The 26,073-nt window shown below is 38.6% G+C and overlaps 1 protein-coding gene across 1 annotated transcript in view; it reads right to left on the bottom strand.

Moving 5' to 3' along the window:
• Nucleotides 1-26,073, bottom strand: part of LOC131682290 (hemicentin-1-like) — a 257,573-nt gene that overhangs the window by 217,310 nt on the left and 14,190 nt on the right. The window lies entirely within an intron of this gene.

The raw sequence follows: 26,073 nt of genomic DNA, 5'->3' as shown, positions 1-26,073 counted from the left end.
CTAGCTGAATCCACAATTGACAGAGCGAATTGCGTCAAAGATCTCGGAGTTTTTCTCGATGAACAACTGACGTTTAAACAGCATATCAGCTATATTGTCGCAAAGGCATCACGCTGTTTGGGGTTCATAATGAGAATATCTAAGCACTTTTCAGATATTTACTGCTTGAAATCTCTCTACTGCTCACTCGTTCGATCAACTCTGGAATATTGTTCAGTTGTGTGGAACCCTCATTATCTCAACGGTGTCCATCGAATTGAGACAGTACAGCGCAGATTTGTTCGGTTTGCCCTTCGTCGATTGCCTTGGAGCAATCCTCACCAGCTGCCAAGTTATGAAAGCCGGGGTTTGCTTATTGGACTCGATACATTGCAAGTGCGACGGGATCTATTCCGTGCTATGACGATTTCGGATATTTTACAAGATCGAATTGACTGCCCCGAGCTTCTCAGTGCGATAAATATGAATGTTCGCCCTCGCGCCCTTCGCAATAATTTATTCCTCCGATTACCTCTTCGCCGGACTAACTATGGAGTAAACGGTGCCATCATTGGTTTGCAGCGGACCTTCAACAGAGTGTCATCCGAGTTCGATCTTCACATTCCACGTAGCAGATTACATGTTGACTTTTTAAATAGATTAAGAAATTATCATTAGGACCACACTGTGTCTGTTGATATTAATTAATTATAAATATAAATAAACAAAAATCTTCCAAAATGCGATAGTTTTCGAGATATTTGAAATTTTGCTCCTTCAAAACAATTAATTCGTGTAATTATGCTCTTTTTAAAAGTTATTCGCGTTACCCCATCATAAAATGTCAAAAATTTAATGTTAATCGTTTTAAAGACGTAAAAGCAACTTTTTAGTGTATTTGGATCATGGAGAAGCTTTCAATAAAAAAGTTTTCCTAACAACAACTTTTGACATATTTTTATAATTCTTACTATTCGCAGTCAAAAATGCAATTTTCTTTTTGAATATGATTCTAAACGCCATTCTAAATCGAAATGCTCTAACAAAAAATTTCTAAAATGTAGCACTTCTCGAGATATTTTAACTTTTGTTTTAACAACACAATTATTTTGTTTTATTACGACCTTTTCATAAGTCGCATTTCTCCATCAAAAATAATAGGTTTTTCAAAAGGCCCGTAAACTTTCCTGCAACTTTTGACATGAAGGCGATATTGTAAACCATTTGAAAGTTACATGAAAGCAACCAAAATATATTTCAACCATAGGGTCTGATGATTAAACTATATAGTTGAATCATATTTTGGTTGTTTTCATGTAACTTTAAAATGTTTCACAATATCGCCTAGATGTCAAAGAGAAAGTTGCAGGAAAGTTTACGGACCTTTTGAAAAACCTATTATTGTTGATGGAGAAACGCGACTAACTTATGAAAAGGTCGTAATAAAACAAAATAATTGTATTGTTAAAACAAAAGTTAAAATATCTCGAGAACTACTACATTTTAGAAAATTTTTGTTAAGAGCATTTCGATTTAAAATGGCGTTTAGAATCATATTCAAAAAGAAAATTGTATTTTTGACTGCAAATAGTAAGAATTATAAAAATATGTCAAAAGTTTTTGTTAGGAAAACTTTTTTATTGAAAGCTTCTCCATGATCCAAATACACTTAAAAAGTTGCTTTTACGTCTTTAAAACGAGAAACATTAAATTTTTGACATTTTATGATAGGGTAACGCGAATAACTTTTAAAAAGAGCATAATTACACGAATTAATTGTTTTTGAAGGAGCAAAATTTCAAATATCTCGAAATCTATCGCATTTTGGAAGATTTTTGCTAAATGCATTTTGATTTTATATGGTGCTTAGAATTATATTCTGTAATAAAATTACAATTTTATATGTCAATTAGTATGAAATTTAAAAACATGTACGAAGTTATTGTTAGAAAAAAAATTTACCGATTTTTTCTCCATCATGCAGTCACATTCAAAATGTTTCTTTTCTCTTTAGGTTTTTTGGTAACAAAATATAAAAAATGAAAAAAAAATGGGTTTTTTCGCAATTTTAATTTTTATCATAATTTTTTATTTTTTTGAAAAATGACAACATTTTTTTCAGTGTATATTTTTTCAGACAGAAGTATTCATTCCCTGTAACTCGTTCTTAGATAGTTTTGCTGTATAAAATATAGTAATCGAACAAAAAATTTTTGAAATTCATGCATGTAGAATCGTTTACGCCCTTTTGAAAAGTTGCTCTTGAGTCAAAATAATCTTATTACCTGTGGAAAATATTTAGTCTTCCATGACGGTGAAACGTGCAAAGTTTCATCGGAATCTAAGATGGTCGGTCACGATTTTAATGATTTTCGGACGGATTTTCGTGGAATTCCTCACGTGTGAGTGTAACGTTTGTTTACATTTTTAGTAAAAATTCGAAATATAGTCAACCGATCTTTAAAATATTTGAGAGATTAATCCAGAATAGATAAACATCAATTGTCTTCTCTGAATTGTTCCTACCAATTATAAGTTTCGAGAATTCAATCTCAAAATTTAAAAATCGTTTTTTCGAAATTTGTGAAATGGCAACAACAGCGACGAGATGCCACTGCACAGTGGTTCAGAATGTGAATTTAGCAGGGATTTGAACTTTATGCTAAAACTAAGTGACTTAACCTTACAATATGTTTGGCAAAGTTTTTGTACTTTGCAAGGTTCTTTTTTTTTGTTTAAACAAAAGCAAGGGTGGATCTAATTTTAGAAATATTTTAAACTGAACTTTTTATTGGCTCAAGATAGAGCTTGATTGTACTTGATGAAGTTGTAGAGCAACACATTTTAGACTAATTAGCTGAAGACATGCTAGCTCTAGCTTTCATACTTTCCATTGCACGAGGAAATGTAAGTTTTAGGGTGTTCCTTGAGAAAACGGTTTTATTTCTATAACTTTTGTAGGTTTTATTTTACACTGAAATACCCTTTGGACAACTTGAAGATTATTTCGGGGCGCCTAATTTGCTTTAAAACACCAACTACTAAACTTTTTTCGTTTTAAAGTTGTGAGACTTTTTTTATTAAAAATATATTTTTTTCAAATAGTATTATCTTCGATTAGGGCACTTAACATGAAACACCATTGCTGCCATATGAAACATGCATGCTTTGTAGTATAGATCATCAAAAAATGGCAAATGCGATTTTTTTATACCTTGCAATATTTCCTCAAAAAATAGTTAATTTTTAGAAAAAGTAAATATAACTTTCTAACGAGAGAAGCCAGAGGTTCGGTACATTTAGACAAATTGTTCTCCTTCAAAATATCTAAAATTATTTCTAAAGTGATCATAATGAAAAATCAAGAACACTCTAATTTTTAAGAAACACTAATTTTTTTGGTAAATTTCTTGTAAAATGAAAAGTGCACTACATAGAGTTCCAGTGCCTTCGACAAAGTTTTTTTTAAATTTACTTTTCTTCAATTTTCTGAAAGACAGTGAAACTCTATCTCGAACCATTAACAAGTTAATTTTCTGATTTAAAAAAAATGGAACCCCCTACCCCCTATATCAAATAACAGTAAAGTATTGTAAACCGCAATATTTTATCATGAAAACGAAACTATATTGTTAGTATTGTTCACCTTGAAAGTAATTTAAACATATTACAAAGAGACAATTCATGAAAAACCAAATTTTTAATGTATCTTTTTCAGTTTCAAAGTTTTTGAAAACGAACATTTTCTTCTAACGCATCGAAACTCTAGCTTCTATTATACAAAAGATATAAGCATTTAATATATCAAAAACTAATTTTCTTAAATCAATTTTATGAAATTTAAAAAAATATCGCATTCGCCATTTTTTGCTCAAATATAACTCTAATCATGATCTTATTTATAGTTGAAAGAGAATTATCGTTTGAACACCATTTTTGACCAAAAAGTGCACATAACCTTTGAGGGAAAATAGTTAGATACGTGGTGCCATGGAATAAATTATTCGCATTAAAACAATTTTAAAGTTGTCTGGAGACTACTTCAGTTTTAAATCAATATTGAATAAAACAGTTTTTCTAAGAAACACTAAGAGACACCCTAACCTTCGATTATAAAATTGTTGTAAATTGAAAAGTATGACATATAGGGCTTACATCTCTTAAATCAACTTTTCTTAAATTTGGAGTTCTACAACTTCGCTGAAGGTCGCTCTAGCTATAATGATTAAAAATTTATTTTTTGATCTAACTGTTGTTTTAACAAAAAGAAGGGGCTCACAAACTATGAAAACATCTCCAAAGACAATATGATTATTAGTTTTGTTAAAATCTCAAAATTCCTGCCAAATTTGCATTCTGGACATCTGTGCACTGGGGTGTGTAACGTAGACTGGATGTATGATGATTTTGAATTCTATTTTGATATGATACCTTTATGCAGACCCGAAAGAAAGATGCTACAATTCTATTTTACAATATACAGTTCATGTTGAAAAATACCTGCACAATATGTAAGGCATTCCAATCGAAAATTCATGGGTTTCCAACAGCTCGAGATAACCACTGATGATATGAGTTCATTAAGAATTTAGTGGCGGAGACATGTCACCTGAAGCATACCTGTAAAAAAGAAAAAGAAAAGCCCTGTTAGTATAATCTAATTTAAAAAACTATCAATTGTATAAATAAGAACAAATATAGAACCGATGAAATGGTCAGATAGAATTTTTAACTTAAGTTCTATTAGTCGTTTTCGATCGAAGTAGCACGTGATATGTTTTGACTTTGTCATATAGAAAGGATATGCTATCACTCTGAAAATGGAGTATCACATACCATTCGACTCAGTTCGTCAATATCGAAAAATGTCGTATGTGTATGAGTATATGTGCGTCAAATTAAATAACTCAATGTTCACATAGATGAGTGAGCCGATTTGCACAATGTCAAATGAATGGTTCGACGCTCCGATAGATTGTTTTTGTTTTTTTTCTGGATCAGATTTCTGATTCCGGAGTTACGGTTTGAAGAGATCAGTTACACAGTGATCACATTCTTCCTAACGAACCCATGTTGCCATAGGTTACACGAATAAGAAGGAAGCAATTGCACCACTAGGTAGACCGAAACAGGTTTTCGTTACTATACCCAAAACTAGGCCGTAATATGTATACGGTAATAAGAAAATATGTTCCGAGACGGTTAATACTAGAACGCACAGAGGAGTAATTGGGGTCGAATCCTGGCCAAAATTATTTGCTGCTGCAATTGTTGTTATTATGCCTTAATATGAACTAAAAATAGACAATTACTAGTTTTTGGAACAATTTGGCATCTACCCACCTACCAGTGCAGAGGCCAATTTTCTATATCCTTTCGAATACTAGTAATTTCTAGGTGATCTTTGTGAATACATTTGTTTTTCCAGTTACATAAACATTTGATCAGTGGGAAAGGGAGAAGAAAAGGGACGCCTGTGTATATTTTCATAGAGATACATTTTGGCAAACATAATAATTGGCCCTGCAGCATTTTGGTGTACCTCAAATTAGTAAAAATTTCAATATTTTCAAATCGCTTGGGATTGGTGGATCGGACAAGATCAGAAGAGTTCAAATATTTTTTGCATAGCTGAAATCTTGTTTTGTAATACTGCTTCAGCAACTTTGGCGGATCTAGCCGTATAATGTAACTTTTTCATCATTCAAATTTGGAATGAAATGTTTAAAAAAGGTGTTTTTTAAAGTTTGTGCAATACACAGCAAGTCTACTTTTTTAGTTAGTTTTAAACTGAAGTTGAACAAACGGTTGTGTTGAACTACGTTTGTAATGATATTGTCTTATTTAACACAGTCATCATCACTAGAAAGCGATTTTGCTGAATATATAACGAAAACGATTAAAATATCCCTTAAAATATCACCATTGGACATACATGCAAAAATTCTTTAACAATTTTTGATATACTCCTAATTTTGCCACGTTATACAGTAGGTTCTTAGGTATGTAAAAAAATATAAAGAAACAAAAAAGTCGAAAAAAAATATTTTCGTTTTTGGCCAAGAATTTGTTCTAGTTACTCCTCTGTGGAACGGTCCAAACAAAAAATTCTCTAAACGGCAATATTAACACATTCAAATCCTCCCTGCGTCGCACTCCCGTTTCATCAAGTCTTTTACAATAAATATTACGCGTCGGATTGTCTAGAAGCGTGTGGCATTTCGCGCGAACCCAACGTGGATAAAAATGGGCTTCGATTTTCTCTACGCGTCACAGATCGGCTCACATTTGGTCGGCTTCAAAGCACACTAAAAAACTGACTCGGAATAGTAGTGGACAGAGTCGAAAAATGGTTTTTTTCGTTTACCAAAATCAGGCGAAAATGACGAGAGAGCGATGCTACTCTCTAAAGCACCAGAACTTTGCGAAAACGAAAATGAGACAACGGTCTAGGACATTGAATACGTGCAAATTCAATTTCATTATTTCCTCCGCACACTCGTTTTCGCTTCGAGATTGAGAGCGACATTGGTCCCTTCGATATTGAACCTAGTGCTGAGCGAACAAAAATACACTATTGACGATATTTGCTTATCATTGTTCGATTTCGTAGAATTAGGAGCTTTTGGACGACTGAAGCAGTATTGGTGTGTATATTTCCCGTTGTTGCTGCGTTCTAGTTGCAGTTCTATGATGTACATTGCCATAATTTCATTTATTGAAAATTAAAATGAGTATCAAAATTGCTGATTTAAAATTAAAACGAGATTGAATTTTCGTATTGTCATAGGAAAACGAAAGTCGCTACTTTTGCCACTCGCTTTCATAGAATCGAAAGAGGAAGCCGGCTTTGTATTTTTTATTTGGCTTTGTATGTGTATAGTAATGAAAAGGCAGCAAAAAGAGGAAGGTGAATCCAGTGGGTTTTATCGTTTATTGAAAGTATATGAGAATTTTAAGCCCTGGTAGTGGAGTATTTCGGTCGGTGTTAAATTGAAATTTCTCTTCTATCCCGGACATCAACAACAAGGTGGAGACTGCACAAACATGAACAGTCCTTCCCCGTCAAGTACGTCATGTCATCCACGTTTCCGAACCGAGGGTCTGGATCTACAATTATTTAGATCTAAGCACCAAATTTGGGCCTGATTCATGTCCGGACGTGGTAAGGGTAAAAGGAAATGGGCGGAATCCAGGGACTGGTTCGGATCCGGGAATTCGTCCGGAACTGGCCTGGATTCCGGAGCTTATATTAATTAAAAAAAATGTCACTAATCAACATACCCAGTAAACAAATCCATAAGTTATATGGCTAGATTCTGCCAATATTGGGGCCGATTCCTGCCTGAATTCCAGCAGAAATCTTCCAGAAATCCGGTTGGTTTGACTCGATACTAGTACTTTCATAGATATCGACAGAATTATCCTATACACGAACAGAGCCGAGGTTAACACACAGGCTGATAAACTATTTGGTTGTGTGATGAGCAGCTACCGAGCTTCGTCATTCCACCGTTTATTACTTTTGTGGTAATATGGATCTAATACCGCAATGCGCGATCTGCACCTGTGAAATTTTCGTCACAACAGGCACAATCAATGGCAAATTTTGTAAAACTGCGCCTCACACCATTCCAGTGCACTTTCAGAATAGTGTTGTGAAACTAAATGTGGGCAAAATAGTGTTTTCTCATTGTACTGATCTAAAAAATTAAAAAAAACGAGTATGCAGGCCCAAACCCATTTTTATCCCTCAGTGGAAAGTGACAAACGCAAGAATTAAAAAAAATGGTTTTGGGCCTGCATACTCGTTTTTTTTTAATTTGACAAATTTGGTTTCTTTGACGTATGTGTCCATATTAAAATAAACTAGAGTACTTCGAACCGAAGTGATTTTCGAAAATTTAGCTAATTTATTTATTCCCTTAACATCATCGAAAGAAGGAGAGCAAAATGAATAAACTATGTTTTAGAGGTGTAATTAATCGCAAAAAATATGCCATTGAAAAAATGTGATGTCTTCAGCAAAGTGCTATCATCTCCGGTTGGGGCCTACTTTTTATATTCGGCTTTGAGCCTCCTTGAAAAATTGCTTCTGAAGCAATAACTCTAACCAATTCAGCTCCAAACACTTCTAAGCTTAGCCAAAATACTATTCCAGCATATCGAACGAAAAACTATGAATATTCAGAGACAAAGTGAATAAAATTAATAAACTTCCTCTCATCAAAAAGGAAGCCTGTAATATTTCGAGTTAAAATCACTCACGCTGGCTCAGTCCTCTGCCAGCCCCAACGCTCAACTCCCATGACCTACCAAAAAAAAAAAATAGCATGATAAAGCAAGCAAAACAAGAAATCAGTAGCCCGTACTCGGCGACGGAACCGGCCACAAAAAGCATCAACAAGAGATCTATCAAAATGCACATCATTGCTGGTTGATTCGATAAAGCTAGGACGAGAGACGAACCATCTTGCCAGCAGTGAAACAAATACAACAAAAAAGCTTCTATCCCTGTTGTACCGCCATCATACAGCCCAGTCTGACCCATCTAAGCAACCCACCAGCAGCACCCGACCAGCCTTGTCATGGACCATGATTGTAGATGTGTTGCTGTTGATGAACACTCAAACCTCACTCCGGGCCAATGCCCCATCCATCCATTCTTCTACTGAGCCACCCGGTATAGCCGATGGCCGATGCGATGGCACACAGTCAGCTCACACACACATACGGTACCGCTCGTACCTTCGGAGGACCATATCAAATCAAACACAAACCACCCGTAAGCCACTGCGCTCTACCGATGGCAGCCAGCACCCATCCAACCTGATTCAATGCAAACGACATAACTACCGATCGGAACGCGACCAACAGAGGATTCAGTGACATTCAGGGAAAGAGAGAGTGGCTTTAGTGCACTGAAATTGGGTGTGCAGGTTGCTACAGGCACAGTTTTTGATATGCGCGAAATACGCGATACTTGGTTAATATGAGCAAATTTGTTTGTAGTAAACTGGCACAGTGACAACTCCGCAACCGATGAACTAGGAAACACTGTCAGTACTAAACTAAGATCAATAGTCTAGAGTCTTAAGATTTTTAAGCGCTTCCTTATATGTTTTAATAGATACAGCATTTTTGGCGGAACGGACGAAATTCGAATGATTCGCGCACAACTGCGTCAGAGTTAATTTGATCAAATTCAAAAATATCATTTTCAAATTAGGCCCAACTTCCAAACTGCTCAAAAAATATTCCTTCTCAGTCATATGCAGTTCTGCACACCGTTTGACCCTGTGAAAAATTGCACTTTTAAATTCAATAGAATACTATCAAAGAAGTATACAAGGTGTAAATACTCCTTAAGACAAACAAAACTATAAACTATGATAAATCGAAAGATGTGCTCCGTTGCCGGGATCTGCATATATAATCCTAAATCAATTTTTATTCGACCCCAATTCTAACACATCACATCGCGGTAATCTGCACACAGCAGCGGACCCAAAACAATCCAATCACGTTTCAGGGTTGTCACTGAGGGGTGTTTGATGGTTCGGCAGAATTTGATGACAAAATCAAGGCAACATCAACGATAAGGTTTCCCGCAACTTCTGATTGGTAAAAAACTGCCAACGTTTTCATTTCTTCATTTTATATAAAAATAATGAAATTACCAACCGACATACACCGACATCCCAAACAGATCCCATCGAGGTACACCACCACACCCGTACCGGATGCTGGGACGAGGTTTGACGACCCGCGAACAAGTATCAGCGGTTGCCCGTCGGTGTGGCATTCTGTTTCGCCATCGAACCAGGAACCGGAGTCTACAAGCTGGTGTTATTCGATTTGAAAAGTGCATTATGGAACCAGTCCATCAGTCACGTCAGCTCTCGGTTGCCTTTACTGTGTCTTCCGTGTCTGCATGTCGCTTCTCAATCCATCGCTTGTCTTCGGTGACCACCGATTTGCTGCTGTTGTAACACGGATCCCCGCTCAAAGCTCCTAAATGGAATCGTTTAGCAACTGTTGTTGTTTCGAGAGCAACAAGAAAACCACCGTTGTTGGACCATGACTTTTTTTCGAAGCGAGAAGACGAACAAAAAAGCAATTTTCATTCCCAAGCTTTCCACCTTGTTCGCTACTTCTCTGTTATCTCGCTGGATTGAAATGTGTAGGGAAAAAAGGATCCGGCATCGGAAGAGGCGCGAAAATGAAAAAAATCTGACCTTAGATCATTTCTCCGGAGTTGCTACTTCTTTTTCCCGCACCCGATGCACTATTATTCTGGTTCTGTTTTCATCACTTCACAAAACGATCCGAAATTGTAGAAAAGCGGATGCTTCACTCATCAAAGATCCCAAACGGAGCATCGCTCGCTGCGATTGCTTCGCGGGTGGAAAAGTAGAGGAAGAAGGAGAAGGCCCTTTCTGTACGTGTGTAAATTCTGATCGGAGCAAGCTACGTACGTTGCTGGTCGCTGCTGGAATGGAAAATTGAGAAAACAATCGACTTCGATGCGGAGAGATAAAGTAATTAACAAAATAACACTGCGTTTTGGGAGGCAATCAAGCTCTCTGTTCGGCGGATGCGTCCGATTTCAATGAATGCTGGCAGAGGATTTTTTGGGCAGACAACCAACGATTAAGAATCAAGCATCGGCCATTCAAATTAGCTCCAGACAGGAAAGGGAATTGGCTTTGGATGAAGTTCTTTTTTTAATGGCGTTGAAACACGAGATGCGGGCAATTTCGGTAGGATGAATATTTCCATCTCGAACAGTTTTTTTTCAACAAATGTTTCATTTGGTCAAATTAAAAGTACCCGAATGTGGTCAGCTCGAAATAAGCAACGACGTAATCACACATAGCTTCTCTGGATGTTTGAAATGGAACGAGCTAAACGGAAAACCCCCGATTCGGCTCAAGCGAGGAATCCAATGACTGATGAACGCCTGCATTAATTTTCTAAGCTCTCACTAAGTCATCAGCACGTACAGAGAAACTGTGCAAACACGCAATCAGTCAATATCTTCCGAAACGGCAGCGGTGTTGTAATAAACCACCCAATGATCCGTGGAACAGAGAAGTAGGACCCCATCGAAGCCAAACCATTGACGCTAGACTTTACCTTTTCGACCGGAAAAAGAGTCACGCGGTACGTGATAAAATTCGAAAAACAACCCAATCCACCGCCGTTTGACACCTTTTGAGCTGAAATACCAAGTCATCTTCACCCACCTAACGCCAACAAACTAGCAGAGAATTTGCATTCCTTCAGGCCGAGAATCAAGCGGCAGGCAGCAGCGGTCGGGCGGAGAGAAACTGTCGCTGGCTGTCGAGACGAGAGTGCAACTTTTGTAAACAGATGAGGGATCGGAATCAGCGTGCGGCAAAGATGCTCCCTACTGTACCTAGCAGCTAGCTAGCTAGCTATATTACACCGTCGGTCGGAAACGTGCCTTTGCTAATGGAATTTTCGGTCAGAATTCTCAGTACCTACTCGACTAGAAACCATCCAACATCGGCAGCGAAATTAGATGAGTCGCTGATGAAAAAGGAAAGAAAGAAACAAAAAAAACTGGCGAGCGAACGTGGTGTAAAATTTGTTTACATTTGAACAATTCTGCTTACTTCTGTACAGTTTAGTTATGTATGGCGTGAACCACGACCGACGACAGCAAATGAGCGTGTAATTTGCCGGCGGAGTAATTCAAAGTGGGTGAACTAATGACACAGGGTCGCACTGCGGGGTTAGAGATTCGAAAGAATGGGAAAATTTTATTGAAAAATCTTATCTCAATGTACTGGTTTTTTACTCCATCGCAGTACAAGGGTCTAGGTTCGAATCGCTTTCATATTCTAACACCATGTAAGCAAGCTCGCTGAACTGTCATTATTCGCATTGATGACGTCATCGTGCAATGTTCTATTCATAGATGCTACTCCATGATTAACCAGAACAAGCGAAACTGCAAAATTAAACAGAGATTCGACGAACGGAAACTAAGAGTAGCTATAATTCTTTTCTTAATTTTGGCCACGTTTTCTACGTAGTCCAATAATTTCGTGGACAACCTTTGGTTGTAAAACTAAAAAATATCTAATATGTATACTAAAACGATATAGACTACATCAATACCGCTCAGCTTGATGCGTTTTACTTTGCATTGAGCTAACTGAAATCAGAAGTACATGTACCGAGGATTCGTTTGTCTGTGTCGTTTGACCAAGCATTATAAAAGGGCTATGACAAACTACGGAATCCAAGTAACAATATGCCAATAAAATTCAACTGTTAAAATTATATATTAGTTACGATTCTAACACGAAGATGTCTTTGAACGAATCTATCTATTTTTACTGTGTCTATTTTCAAACTACAGGGCTTGCAGAAGAGTTATTCTTAACATATTGAACGTGAGCAGTACCACGTTCCTGATGTGATGAAACTGGATATAATGTGGTTTCAGAAAAGCCATATTTTGACTTCGCGAACAGAAACCTTTGAAATCAATCAACACTGTGTTGGCGAATCCCTTTCAGAGGATTTAGAATAAGGATCATTTTCAAGTCTCACGATTCTTGCTGCAAGATAAGGAATAACGATTTTTTTGATTGGTCGAATATATGTCGCCGTAACTCATAGTTTATTTTTGCGTTTGGTATTCATCTGGCTTAACCGAAACCGGAATCAGCTGCTTGAGAATATTCTGCTTGTGATCGGTATATTTGTCCAAGAATGCTCATCGAAATTTTGTTTAAAAAAAAATAAAGATTAGGCCGCTCTCTTGAAGTTTTCATGGCGCCAGTAGTGTAGACAGTCAGCATGATTTTATGCGCCTATCCTTATCGCGGGCCCCTATAATCCCAGGCTTCCTGGCCTGGACTAAGCGTACCCATGCGTAAAGGCGGTAATGCCACTGTGTCCTGAGATCCAGCCGAATTGAACAGGTTTGCTCTGAGCTAACGCTTCTGCCTCCTGGATCCACGGATGCTTCAATTTGCCGCCTTCTAAGGCCAACAGGCAGCTCGCTGCGATTGATAGTACGACCAGTTCGTTCTGAATGTTCGGGATTGACAGAGCCATCTTAATGACATACGGTTCCGTAGAGAAAACGTTACAGTGTTGTGGTCTTGTGGAAGACTGGGTGTTCCCGCTATATCAATATCATGGAGTCCGGCTCCAACTGTATCATCAAATTTGGAACTGTCGGTGACTAATACAGTCGATTGTTGGAATTGGTTTGCCAATAGTTCTTCGACTATTAATCGAAGTTACCGTGTGGGTGTGCAGCACTAACAACTTTCTTCATGTCTAAAACAATCGTCGGTTTCGCTGTGTGCCACTCTTGATCCATTCTTCGGATAAACGTGCCTGGGCAACGCTGCTCCGATGAATTCCTGTGTAAGCTCCGTAACAACAGCGACAGTGGACGGTTGCTGTTGCTACGGTCTTTCTCCAGCACTCGTAAAGCAATCGGCGCCGGTCAAACGGTGAGATAACATAGTCTTCACTAAAGGGAGTAGAATGACAAGGAGACGCCATGTTCCGTTTGAAGTTTAAATTCAGCTGTAGAAGCTTATAGATGAGTTCGGATTCAGGACGGAGCATGTCGTTTCTTTAGTTCTCACAAGTCTCCTCATGCCTCCACGCGAGTCTAAGTCTATTGATGACATTTGATCCTTAGACCGGCGACGACTGGGTGCGCCTTCTGCCGATAGTTGCAGAATGAGAGGTGCGAACAGATCTAATCAAGAAAACACTACCGTAAAAATGAATATCTGATCGGAAATCGGTCGCAACAAGACTTTAATCTGACTAGTAACGATGATCGCGGGTCTGTTTTTATGAATCTAATTTCAAGTTCCGTTATTGCTAGCCAGCCGTACGTAAAAATGAATATCTGTGTATCAGGTTAACAATTCTTTGTATTTCTCTTCACTGGTCGTTATTATCGCTCGTATACGTGTATCATCCGATACGCAAAATAGGAAATACATACCTTGATTTATAACATCTCGCGCTATCATAACTCTTTGTCTGTATAACGTGTTATCACTCGGTAGTTTTCAACCCAATAAATACACCGTAGAGAAGAAGTATCGAATTCTGTCTAAATACTATTACAATAGATAGTGATCCGGTTCATCACGTAGATAAGATTAGCTTTTCTAGGCACTACTCCCACGGTCGGCTGTGTGGAGTTCAAATTGCTTTTGTTTAGGAAACATAGGATACTCTCAGTAGCCGGCTGCCCAGAGTTTAGAAAGAACCAAAAACTAAACTTTTCTTTTTCGAGTGATCATGTACTCGAAGACTAACTAAACAACTACATAATAAAATATTCTTTACAGGTCGTATCGCTTGCTTGGAGCGATTCCTAGACCTTGTACCCTTCCAAACCACTAACTCCGCGACACCTATGGAAGAGTCTGATGAATCGTCGTCTTTCCGTTAAGTAGGCATCAACACTTCCCCTCTAACTTATCCTTTATCCTTATCCGTGAACGATGGAGATGGGGGCGGCCGGCAATGATGGCTATCATGTGTTGAGGTTTTAATATGGGTCGGATTGGTATAAATTCCTACTAACCACTTCCTATGCAACTCTTATTAGATAATCACCAGTCATACATGATGAAGTTAGTGTGCAATCCGCCAAAATCATCGTCACAACGCAACGCACTCGTAAAGCAATCGGCGCCATAGACTGTACCGCTAGTAGTTCGAAGGGAAGAGTGCCTGCTTCGGCCATTATCGAAGGGATTGGGCTGGTAACAAATGCACCAGATCCGAAACGAACCCTTTTTTGTAAACAGGAGCGAGTGTCTGCAGCGATGTGTGGTCTACTCTGCTCACTAGGCCAATTCCGTACACTACCTTCGAAGTGATCATCGCCAGTCCCACTTAAAGCAATGTCGACCGTTCACCACGAGGATGTTTGGCACCTATCATTTTTAGAAGTCGGTGTATGAATTCACAGAACTTCTTGCAATGCGCTTTAAAATTCAATATCCGGTCCAACGTTACACCAGGATCCTCAATCGATTTGTTTTCGGGACAGCTACCCGGCCGATGATGATGTCAAGCACTGAGTCTCGACGTGCGATGGGACTACAGTGGGACTTTATGGCAGAAATCACGAAGCCAACATTCTTCGTCCACTTTTCGACAGTTTTGACCGCGGCATGTAGTTTTCGATGTAGAACTTCTGTTTTGCGACCAGGTACTACAAGGAGTATGTCGTACGGATACAAAAGCATTTCCACACCAGCTGGGACTACGTTAAAGATAGGTTGCATCGCGATAAAGAACAGGGTCACCGATAAAACGCAGCCTTGTGGTACTTCATTTTCCAGTTCATGTATTTCTGACAGCTGGTTTCCTATGCAAACTTGAGATTTCCATTCGGAGAGAAAACTTTACAGCATGTTAATAATTTGACCTCGTATTTTCCAAGACTTTAGTGTGCGGAGTATGCCATACCGCCATGTTGTGTCGTATACCTTGGAGAGACTCCATCGAGAGACTGTGCTTGTCGGTTATTGGGAGTGGTCTCTCCCGCTCTGCAATGTGTGTATCGACGCCTCATCGTGAACGGAAAGCATGTTGCCGTTTATCGAGTGGCCCACTTGGCTCCAGCTCGGTGATAAGTCGTCGGTCAAGTAAGTTTCGCACCACGGCACGGCTCGTGCCGTGCTTGAAAGAATGGAGAGTAGCCACCGAAGTCACCGATCTTTCACTGTAGTGTTTTGCTAGCTTTTCCTCTGCTTCTTCGCGGTTGATCGTAAAGTAGTCCGTTCGCTTGAATACTGCAGTGCTTTGCTACTGGTTACCACGCAGAATATTTACTGAACGGCACAATGCAGTCGTCGAGCTACTCGGCGAAATCTTAGCCACGAAATCATCCCATGACAGTTGTTTCGCTAGCTTAACCACCTTTCATGCTGCTGCTCGTGATTTCTAGAATCGACTGAGTGCAGTCTGCATCCGATATATCTAGACGTCGAAGGACACGGAGATGCTTTCTACGTTGTCTACCAGCTTACTTCTTTTCAGGGTATCACCATGGTACAGCTTTTGGTCTAGTTCGTCCACTAGCACTTCTTGGTATACATTTTAGTATTGCTGCCACGATTGTATCCGCGAACTTATAAATGACCCACTCATTTGTAGCGTCGATGGATTCAACCGTGATGCGCTCATACAAAGGCCAGTCTACAGTCTTTTTGTCGAGTTTTTTGTACATTCAACCAACTGGGGATAGAGATCGTGATCTGGAAATGATTGATGTTATGTGGGTCCGGAAAGGTTCATCAGGTGAACTTCCGAGCCAGGTTTTCCGAGAATAGCTGATGTATTGCCGTTGCAGTTGGAGAACAGTCCTCCAGAATCACGAGCTTTCTAGTCAATGTCTTTTCTGCGATGAAGCATTCTCCAAGCGATGGGATGTGCTTTGAAGTCTCCAAGGAACACTAGTGGGCCTTCAAGTTGATCGAGTAGGTCATCCAATGCCGCCTGGCATTGCTGAGTGGAAGGTGGGAGGTTGATAGCCACAACTGTTTTCTGTAAGACAGAAAGATACGAGCGGCGATGACCTGTAAGTTGGTGTTCAGTTTCACGCACTTCTCGGATTGCAAGACCTATACCATGTTGACTGTAGTGTTGGGAGTTTGATTTCAGTAGCAGCGTAAAGTTCCTGCCGACAAAACTCGATTCTATCACGTTTTGGTTGACTTTCGTTTCTTGCAGCGCTGTTACGCAAGGTTCGTGCTAAGGCTAAGCAGCTTAAGCTCGCTGATGTTCGCTCTGAGGCCGCGCAGGTTCCATTGCTGTGCGAAACATCCGTTAGTGATTGACTGTGTTGAAGATGATATGGTCGATACTCATCGCGTTGACGATTGTGTGGTACTGTCGCGAGATGGCCGGCCGAAAGCCAGGAGGAAAATTGCAAGAACCGTCTATTCGAGAGCTAGGGACAGTTTTCTTCCTTCCGATCGATCCCTTCATGATGAAGTGGGGAAGCTACATTCTTCTCTTCTTCCCCAAACCAGTTACAGGATCCGTTCGTAATCGTTATAAGCGATTTCTTCTACTGCTGGCAGGGGCGGAACCAGAAAAAAATCGGGATGGTTTCGAAATTTCGATTTTAACATGAATATTGAACAATACGTAATACGTAAAAACCTTATTTAATGAAAATCAGTATTAGTGGTCAAATTTGGTTTGAAAAGATTTTAAGTTTGAAACTAATATAAAATTGAAACTAAATCAAAATTTCTCAACAAGGTGAAAATTTTCAGGAGATGTCCGTACCCCCAGGACCCTCCCCCTGAATCTGTCACCAACTGCAGAGAATCAAAATGTTTTCATGTAAACAAGCTCTACGATCTGTTATAAAGGTAAGGTTAAACATGTTCATGCAATGTTGTATACCCGCATGCTCAACGTGTTTGACATAGATGGAATAAAATGGAGTGCTTTGTCTAAAAATGTTATTCGATAGAAAGATGAACAACCACTTTGTTTTCAGTAATGAGAGATGGCGTTTGGTCACAGGTTGCTTACAGTAATATTTTATTGCTTCTATCACCTACGTTTCGAAGGTCTATGACTTCATCTTCAGTGCAAAAAAACTCTAACAGGCATAGACCTTCGAAATGTAGGTGATAGACGCAATAAAATATTATTGTAAGAAACCCGTGACCAAACGCCATCTATCATTACTAAAAATGTTGTCTCAGAAAAATAAAACTGATTATAAACTTTAATTACATCGTTTATCGTATTGCGATAAAACATTGAAATTTGATTTCATCAATCTTATTTTCCAGGCCGTATTTAGTGAAGCTATTCAGCATACCATAGCGATACTGAACGGGGCCTAGTTTATGGTTGGTACCCTTAAATAAGTAATTCATATGTAAAATTATTTTTTTGTTACTTAGGCACAATATTGGACCTCTATGACCTATGCGTATAAACGTAATGCGCTTTGTTTGATTTTTTTGAAGCGATAACTGAGACAAAACCGTGATATAACCGAGGGTGATATAAACACGTGGTGATATAATCGAAATATTACTGAGTCTGTTTGCTGATTCATAAATTTGCAGCGCTCATGCACCCTACTAGATATGGGGTGGACACAGTTCCGAGATGTGGACATTGATTAATCAATTATGCAAAATCAATTAAATGAGTAAAATGATATAATTAAAAATTTAATACAATTAACGAAAAAAAGTGAAATGAACAAAAATATGGAAATTGAGTAAAATGATTAAAAAAGAACAGGTGCTAGCATAGCGTAGTTGGTAAATCGATTGCCTTGAACGCAACTCACTTGGGATCGATTTTCTACCCCGCACATAGGGTTAAAGATTTGTTTAAAGAGATTTTTCAAACCCGAAACTGAAGCGAATGACCCTCAGATTAAAACTTCTACAATCGAAATAAAAAAAATCAAAAATGGTTGTTGAAAACTAAATTTAAAGAATGAGCAGAATGAAAAATATAAATCAAATACATAAATTAAATAAATAGAGTACAAAAACGATTTAAACTACATTTCAACTATTTAAACTAATCTCGACGTTTCATGCATTTTAAAAATATTTGGCATCCAAAACACAAATTCGTCTCTTAAATTTTCCTTTATTTTACCCTTAGAACATTTTTCAGTTTCTGGTTATATGGAATCAAGAACCGTCGTAAGTGGCCAATGTAATCAAAGCAACTTCGGTTGATCAATATTTATCTAGACCAGGAAATCCAAGTGATTTTGCCTTCATTTTAATTAGTTTTGCATCTCTTTGATATCACGGTGGTGCCAGATTATATGGAAAATTACTTCAACCCGCAACTCTGCAACCGGAACTCCGATCGACCAAAAAATCAATGGCAGTTAATGGAAAGTTAAGCCAATTAGTCCAGCCTGCTCTGAGAAAATAGCATAGCATAGCATAGCATAGCATAGCAAAAACGACCGCACTCATCATGGGTGGCTGATACAGTGAAATCTTTTTATACAATAGTATAGTTCAATGCACACCTGGCCATGTCCTTTCGATCGCAAAAGGGAAGGGAATGTTAGTTGAATACCTACTTAAGGAGACACGGGGAACCCACGCAATCTCCATAGGTATTCGGTTATTTGATATTGTTAGTAGGGAAGGAATTTGGGTTTTTTTTTTTTTTTTTATTTCAATTATAGAGGTTTTAACCTTAAGGTCATTCGCCTCTTCGGGTTAGAAAAATCTCTTAGGAAAAATTTCTAACCCTATGTGCGGGGTCGGGACTCGAACCCAGGTGCGCTGCGTACAAGGCAATTGATTTACCAATACGCTACGCCCACTCCCAGAATTTGGGTTGTGGAATTGGTGTGGTTTATATAATATTCAACGTAAGAGATAATAAAAATTAAATTGGATTGATCTCACCAAATTTAAATGGCTGGGCTGCAAAGGGACTGGCTTCCGACACCATCTTTCAAGCACCTCTTCCGAGTATTTCGCTGGTGGTGTTGACCACTGTATTCCAAGTTGGAACAATTTGTTGAAAATTAGAGATGTTGCACAATTGCTACAAAATCAACTTTTTTGTTGACTTTTTCGTGTCTGAGTATCAAAAAAACTGCTTCCACATACGGGTCTTCTAAATCTCACAAATATTTAAATTTCCAGTTCGCGTTAACTAGGTAATAGTACAGTCTAATCATCCGATCTCTATGGTCACGGTCTGATTCGAGCACAAATGGTTTATATTTGTCACATTTCACTTTACAGTACTTTTAATGAAATAGATTCTTATTTTTATAGCAGAGTTTTTAGTCCAGCCTGCTCTGAGAAAATGGACATAAAATACATACGCACACACAGACACATACCTTGACGAACTGAGTCGAATGGTATATGAGGTTCGGACCACCGGGCCTCGGTTAAAAAGTCAATGTTTGAGTCGATTGCGTAACCTTCCTATATGAGAACGGCAAAATGTCTAAAATACACAAAATGCAAATTATAAATCACAAGTGTGCAATGAATAAAATGCTCAAAATGAATAAAATTAAAGTAATTAATATAAAGAAGTAACTTAATTAAATAAAGGAAACGTGTAGAAATAATACCTAATGTTAATACAATACAGAGAATTCCCGTTTTTATCAGCCCTTAGTGGATTTTTGATGACAAAATTCAGGTGTTACCAAAATCGGGATATATTTTCTTTTCTTTTTAGTAAACCGAATTGATTCAAATAACCTCCTCCTAGACCCTAGATATTGCCACATAACTCTTTCTTATTATTTAATATAAATTTCCAGCGTAAAATTAAATAATAAATTGATTTTTTTATTCTTTCATCGCTAAGATAAGAAAAATATGTTCATAAATCTTTTTACTAAAATTTAGCTTGGTTCGTCTGCTAGAGCCCATTTAATGTATTTTCGTGTGAGGTTGAAAAATTGGGTAAAAGCTGACAACAACATCGAGAGTAGACAAAGTCAGAGGCAGACAAAATTGGGGACTGATAAAATCGGGTTTTCACTGTTTTACATGAGTTTTTGACTTACATTTTCAAAGGATAAAATTTGATAAAATTGATGCCTTTGATCCAAAAATTGAATTTATAAAATGAATGAAATCAACAAACTAAATAACATAATTCCAATAATAAATTGAATAACCTGAAAACAGTGAATAATATTAACAAAATAAAATAAATCAATAATGTGAATAAATAAAATTAAAATAATCAAATATTTAACCCTCAAAAAGGCAAAGGGTGTCAGATATCCGGTTGGTTACAATTCTTTAGTTTAAATGAGCTTGTAATTAGAGACAGTAGTGGTTGACGGTTTTCAAACTTTAAATTCTCTCACTGATAAAACAATAAAAACGAGGCTTTTAATTTCACTGGGTCTTAGAGGTAGTGCTTCTTGCCAGTTTGACTTGCCTTTTTAAGGGTTAAAAACATCAAAACTAAAATAAAAGAGCATGAAAAAAATATATTAAAAAAATAAAAAAATAAAGCCAATAACGAAACGAATAAAAAACACGTACTTGAGGCAAACATAAATGGCGGCACTTTTAAATTTGGGTTTTTTCCTACTTGATCGGAAAGAACCAAATTTTGCCCCTTTTTTTCTTTAGAGTGTATTGTTTATGTTTACTAAATTTTGGAGTTGTCAGTATGATTCTGGTCGAGATGGAAGAAAATCATCGCCTCAAAGGTCCTTCAGAGGTTCCAGCAACGGATTACAGTGGACCACAAGCTAGACGTGAACGTGAACAAAGTGTGAACACCGACAGAGTGCTCATTTCAAGCGGAATCCGAACATTTCGACGCGAGACTTGGCCAAATAACATGAGTTTTTGCAAGAGGGCTAAGAAACGATCAGAATTGAAAACGTACAAGGTGGAATTTCCCAAATCGGAAGGAATACCAGCAGAAAAACGCATGCCCGAAAACTCTACACGACGCTGCTAACAAAATACCGGTGCGTGTTGCGTCATTGATGGTGAGACCTACATCAAAGCGGATTTCGAGAAGTTGCCGGGCCATCAATTTTTCACCAGTAAGGACAAGTTGGCTGTTGATGATCGTTTCAAACGGAAGAAAATGTCGAAAATCGTTTCGAAGTACCTGATTTGGCAGGGCATATGGACTTGTGGCAAAGGTAGTGACCAAACGCAACTTGATTGGTAAGATTTACAAAACTGTCGTTATTGAGACAACATTATCCAAAAACCATTGTTTTGGTCTGATTTGGCGCCATGCTACTATTCAAGAACCGTAGAGGAATGGTATGTAGATTTTGTACCGACAGATATGAACCCACCAAACTGTCGTATACTCCGTTCAATCAAAATCTACTACGCCATGATTAAGCGCAGCCTTCGAAAGACCAAAGAAGTGGCGAAGGACGAAAAGAAAATGATGAGGAAATGAAAAACAACAACTGAGAAAAACGTGCCGGAATATCACAATCAAAATCAGGACCCACTGCAATTGGCATTAGTCAGTGTTTTAGTGGGTGTCATTTCCCGTTTCGACTGCAATTGTAGTGAGTAATTCATCCATCTCAGGTGTACTGAAAAGGTTCTAGTGTCGATTGACAATGTCCAAATTTACATCAAAATATCTTATTAGGCAGGCAATCTGTACATGTGGAAAACAAAAAGTACGTAAGACCAAGTACCTTCAATGGAGCAATTTACAAAAATAAATGCCTCCAAAATCGTAGTTCGACATTTTAAAAGCAAAGAACACAATGTTGACCGAACTTAACGTCATGCCACTATTTATAGAGCGTGTTGAATTTGTAAGAGGGAAGGTGTCAAGGGTTTCACCAACTAACATCGAATTGATAAAATATATCTAATTTGTACTTAATAAATGTATCAAACTAAATACATGAGATTTAGTACTGAATTTACTGTGTTGCAAAATTTTCGAGTTAACCCTTTATATGCTTGCATTATCTACTAATTATGACGTTGCAGTGGATGAGGTTAACAGAGCTGCGTTCCTGTTGGCAAGTGTTGATGGATGTAATGAACAAATGACACGTTACAAAAAAGGTGGTCTAATTTCTTATATCTTCCACATTCGGAAACCCGGTCCATGTTAATAGAAGGCACTGTGTAGCGGAATCTCAAAAGCACTACAACATTGCTGCAAGTGTTGTTACCTAATGGCCATAACATCATTGAGACTGCATGCCAAAAAATATATTTTTTACGATAATGGCCATATCGCACGTAACATGGGAATGTGTTCGCAAATTATTTCATTTTAACTACGCAACCTTGCCTGTGACTAAGCCGACTCTAAGCCAACCAATGCTCCATTTAGTCAGACAGACGACCATCAACAGCAGAAAACCGGTAAGCAACAAAGTCGGATTTGTCCATTCGGAGAGATGACTGCCCATTCGTGATGGCGCCGAATGGTTTTTCATTAGTTTTATTAGTCAAAACTACTTTGCAATTTTTTTTTCTGTTTTCATTCGCTCCTCGCTCTCGTACCTAGCTAGCTATGACCATTTCAATTCCAATTGCAATTGCACGGCACAAAGCCATACCTAGCCTGAAATATGTAAGCTAAAAAATAAATTTCCATTAACCCAGCCACGGCAGCGCACGGTGTTCGGCATTGCGCCCGTGCCGCGCGTCGAGCCACTTTTGAGAGCTGCAGTTTTCCGCTAATGCCTTTCGCGGTTCGCAGCTCCAAACCCAAGGTTCAACCATTCACTGCTACCTGTCTGCCTGATCGGTGTAGCCGCCATCGTTTCCTTTGGTTAGCTGACTGAGCTTTCGCGAACTCGGTGTGTTCGACAAGCAAAGCCCACCACCAGAGGTGAAGGGAACGTTGTAATAATATCTATCCGAACCGTACATAAAAGTGTAACACTCTCGAGTACCACTATTGCTGGAATGGTTCACAATGTACTGAGCTTTTTTTTGAACTCGAGCAGAGAAAAAATATAGTAACTATTATTCAACTTTTTTGGCCCCGGCACGGTGCGATGTGGAAAAACAATTTTGGACCCTCAGAGTTGGCCGACCACACGCAGACACCACCGCGAAAGACAATGGACAATTTGAGGGGCCATTAACGGGGTGGAGCAGTGTCGCCAAGAGTGACTGATTAATTGAATTAAGATGAGTAGGTGGAATCAGATGGTTTAGGAAACTGCCGAAATGACTTTAATTAAGGTCTTTTTGAAAAGGGCAGTTTCAGATGATGGTGAAATTCGAAATAACAGCTTGCTGTTTTTGGATCTCCGTCAACATTCACACGTTCATGGGCAAAACACGTTTCAAAGCGAACCTACACATAATCGGGTCCAAAACCGAAATCAGCATGTGAAATAATTCTGATTCCACGAATCAAATCGTGCGATATTTGCTTCCGTCTGATAGTCGAGTTTGCAGTTGATTCCCCGATATGAGAAAGGTAAACAACAGGCAATCGGCTGCGGCACACCCAGTTATCATGCAGCGGTGTGGCAGCTGAAAATAGACCCGAAATAATTCCTACCCCTGCTAACCGACGCGACGGGAAACGAACGACACCCGCCAAACGTCACTGCCGTCAACAATGGATAGCGAGAACGTTTCGCACAAAATATATACCTACACGGATAAAGAGGGATTTATGCGTGGCGGGGTGCCGTCATAAGTGCGCTACTGGCTGGATGTGATTCACCGTGGCCGAAGGTAAACTATTTAGCGCTCCGATTTCCAAAGCCATCTCCCGTAGTCAGCTGCCGTCGTTCGTCCACTACACAACTACAGCTATGTAATTCGGCAATTGTAAATACATATTCCTACTCAGAATGGGGTCCCTAGCCAAGATTCCAAGGCTGCCGAGGTATACCGGCCGTGCCTTTCCAGAGCGGATCGACGAGGGTTGGTATATTCAATTACGAAGATTTGCGACCAGCTGGGTAAATTACCCTGTCCGATGCAGGTTTCAGCTCGAAATGGGAAAACTGGTTCTGTTTTGGTTTGCAACGTAGGTGCCATGGTAAAGGTATTTGCTGGATTGACTGGAATTAAACGGGCCGGGTGAATTAATCAATTCATTACACTGTTCGACAATTGCCGGATCAACGAAGTCAAATTGATCCGACTATTTTTTTGTTTTTCAAAACATACCTCTTCGATTGAATACTTTACACTGACGTCACAAATAATCTCGACTGTTCATTTTTGTTCGCTTGTACTGTTTACAAGGACTTAGACAAATTCTTTGCGATTTGCTTCGAGCGAATCCATTCGTCCACAAATTTTTCTAAGTCCATGTAAACAGTGCAAGCAAACTGTCAAGAAAAGTGAAGTTAACTGTTTCAGTAAAGAATAACAGCAGAAGCTTTGGTGAGATTAGAGACGCCTGCACCAGTGATGGCATAGAATACATTTCGATCTCGAAGTAACTCTGAGGCTGATACATATTTAACACGGCGTTCGACCGAGACGTACTCTATAGTGTCGTTAATTATGATGAGCAAGAGCCATAAAACAAATCAAACTTGTATCCATAAATCCAGCGAGGATTTTGATATTGAATAAAAACACTTTCTGAAATATAAATGCGACCCTAAATAATTTATTTTTGTTGCACAGTGTTATCGATCCAAACCCCTCATTCATCGAGTGCTATCCGGACGGCCATTTTTATGTTCAAAGAACACTTCAATCAAACAGACATTGCAACGCATCGGCCTCGATAAAATTAGAATAAAAACATCCATTATAGTGCAGTAAAATGCGCTCAGCTCACTTTTCACTGTCTTAAATTGTTTATAAACATTAGCAAATGTGTTTACACAGTCGACTCATCACGATTTTCCCCGCACTCTGCACGATGCGGGATTTGGATTCGACGCCAATCTTCTTCCGACCGGCGGCGCGCAAGGCAGTCCGCCGACAATATATTTCCGTCTCGTTCTTATTTGTCAATAACATTTAATTTGTAACTTGATGCGATTGGTTTTTCTTTAGTGCTCCAAGTTGCTTCATCGGAAATAGAACGGCCCTTAATCACCGGTCGGGCGGTGAATTTTCCACGTGGTGCCTACTTTGATTTCTTCGACGGCGTACCTATCTGGCATGCCCATCTAGAGGCCCTTCTGTTATTTATGAGCTTCGAGCAACATCCATTTGTTAGGTGAACTGGGTGTAAAGTTCCTCGCAGTGGACGTTGAACGGTTTTAAATGTGAATTTAAGCAGAATTACGAAAAATATAGCACATTCATTATATTGTCTCGTTTAACGACTGCTTAGCACAGAATAAACATGTGTCATTATAGTTTAGGTTAGCGTTTTCAGACTTCTGTCAGTGAAATCACATATCACTTTTTAGCGATTAATTGCGTATCCGTGAGTTATTTATATTTTGTAAACTACAGTCATCTTTTATTTTTTTCTGATTATTTATTTCTCATCAGTAGCTTACAGACCGGCTTAGTCCGGCAGCTAAAAAACTAAATCTAAAAATAGCTCAACTTGATTGGCATTTACTCCTAAACCGATTATAAAGATTATAACTTTCTTTTGTCACAAACTACATGA

The sequence above is a fragment of the Topomyia yanbarensis genome, chromosome 2 (genome assembly GCF_030247195.1).
Source record: "Topomyia yanbarensis strain Yona2022 chromosome 2, ASM3024719v1, whole genome shotgun sequence".
Classification (NCBI taxonomy): Eukaryota; Metazoa; Arthropoda; class Insecta; order Diptera; family Culicidae; genus Topomyia; species Topomyia yanbarensis.
Note: the sequence above shows the minus strand (reverse complement) of the source record. Positions and strands in the feature narration are given on the sequence as shown.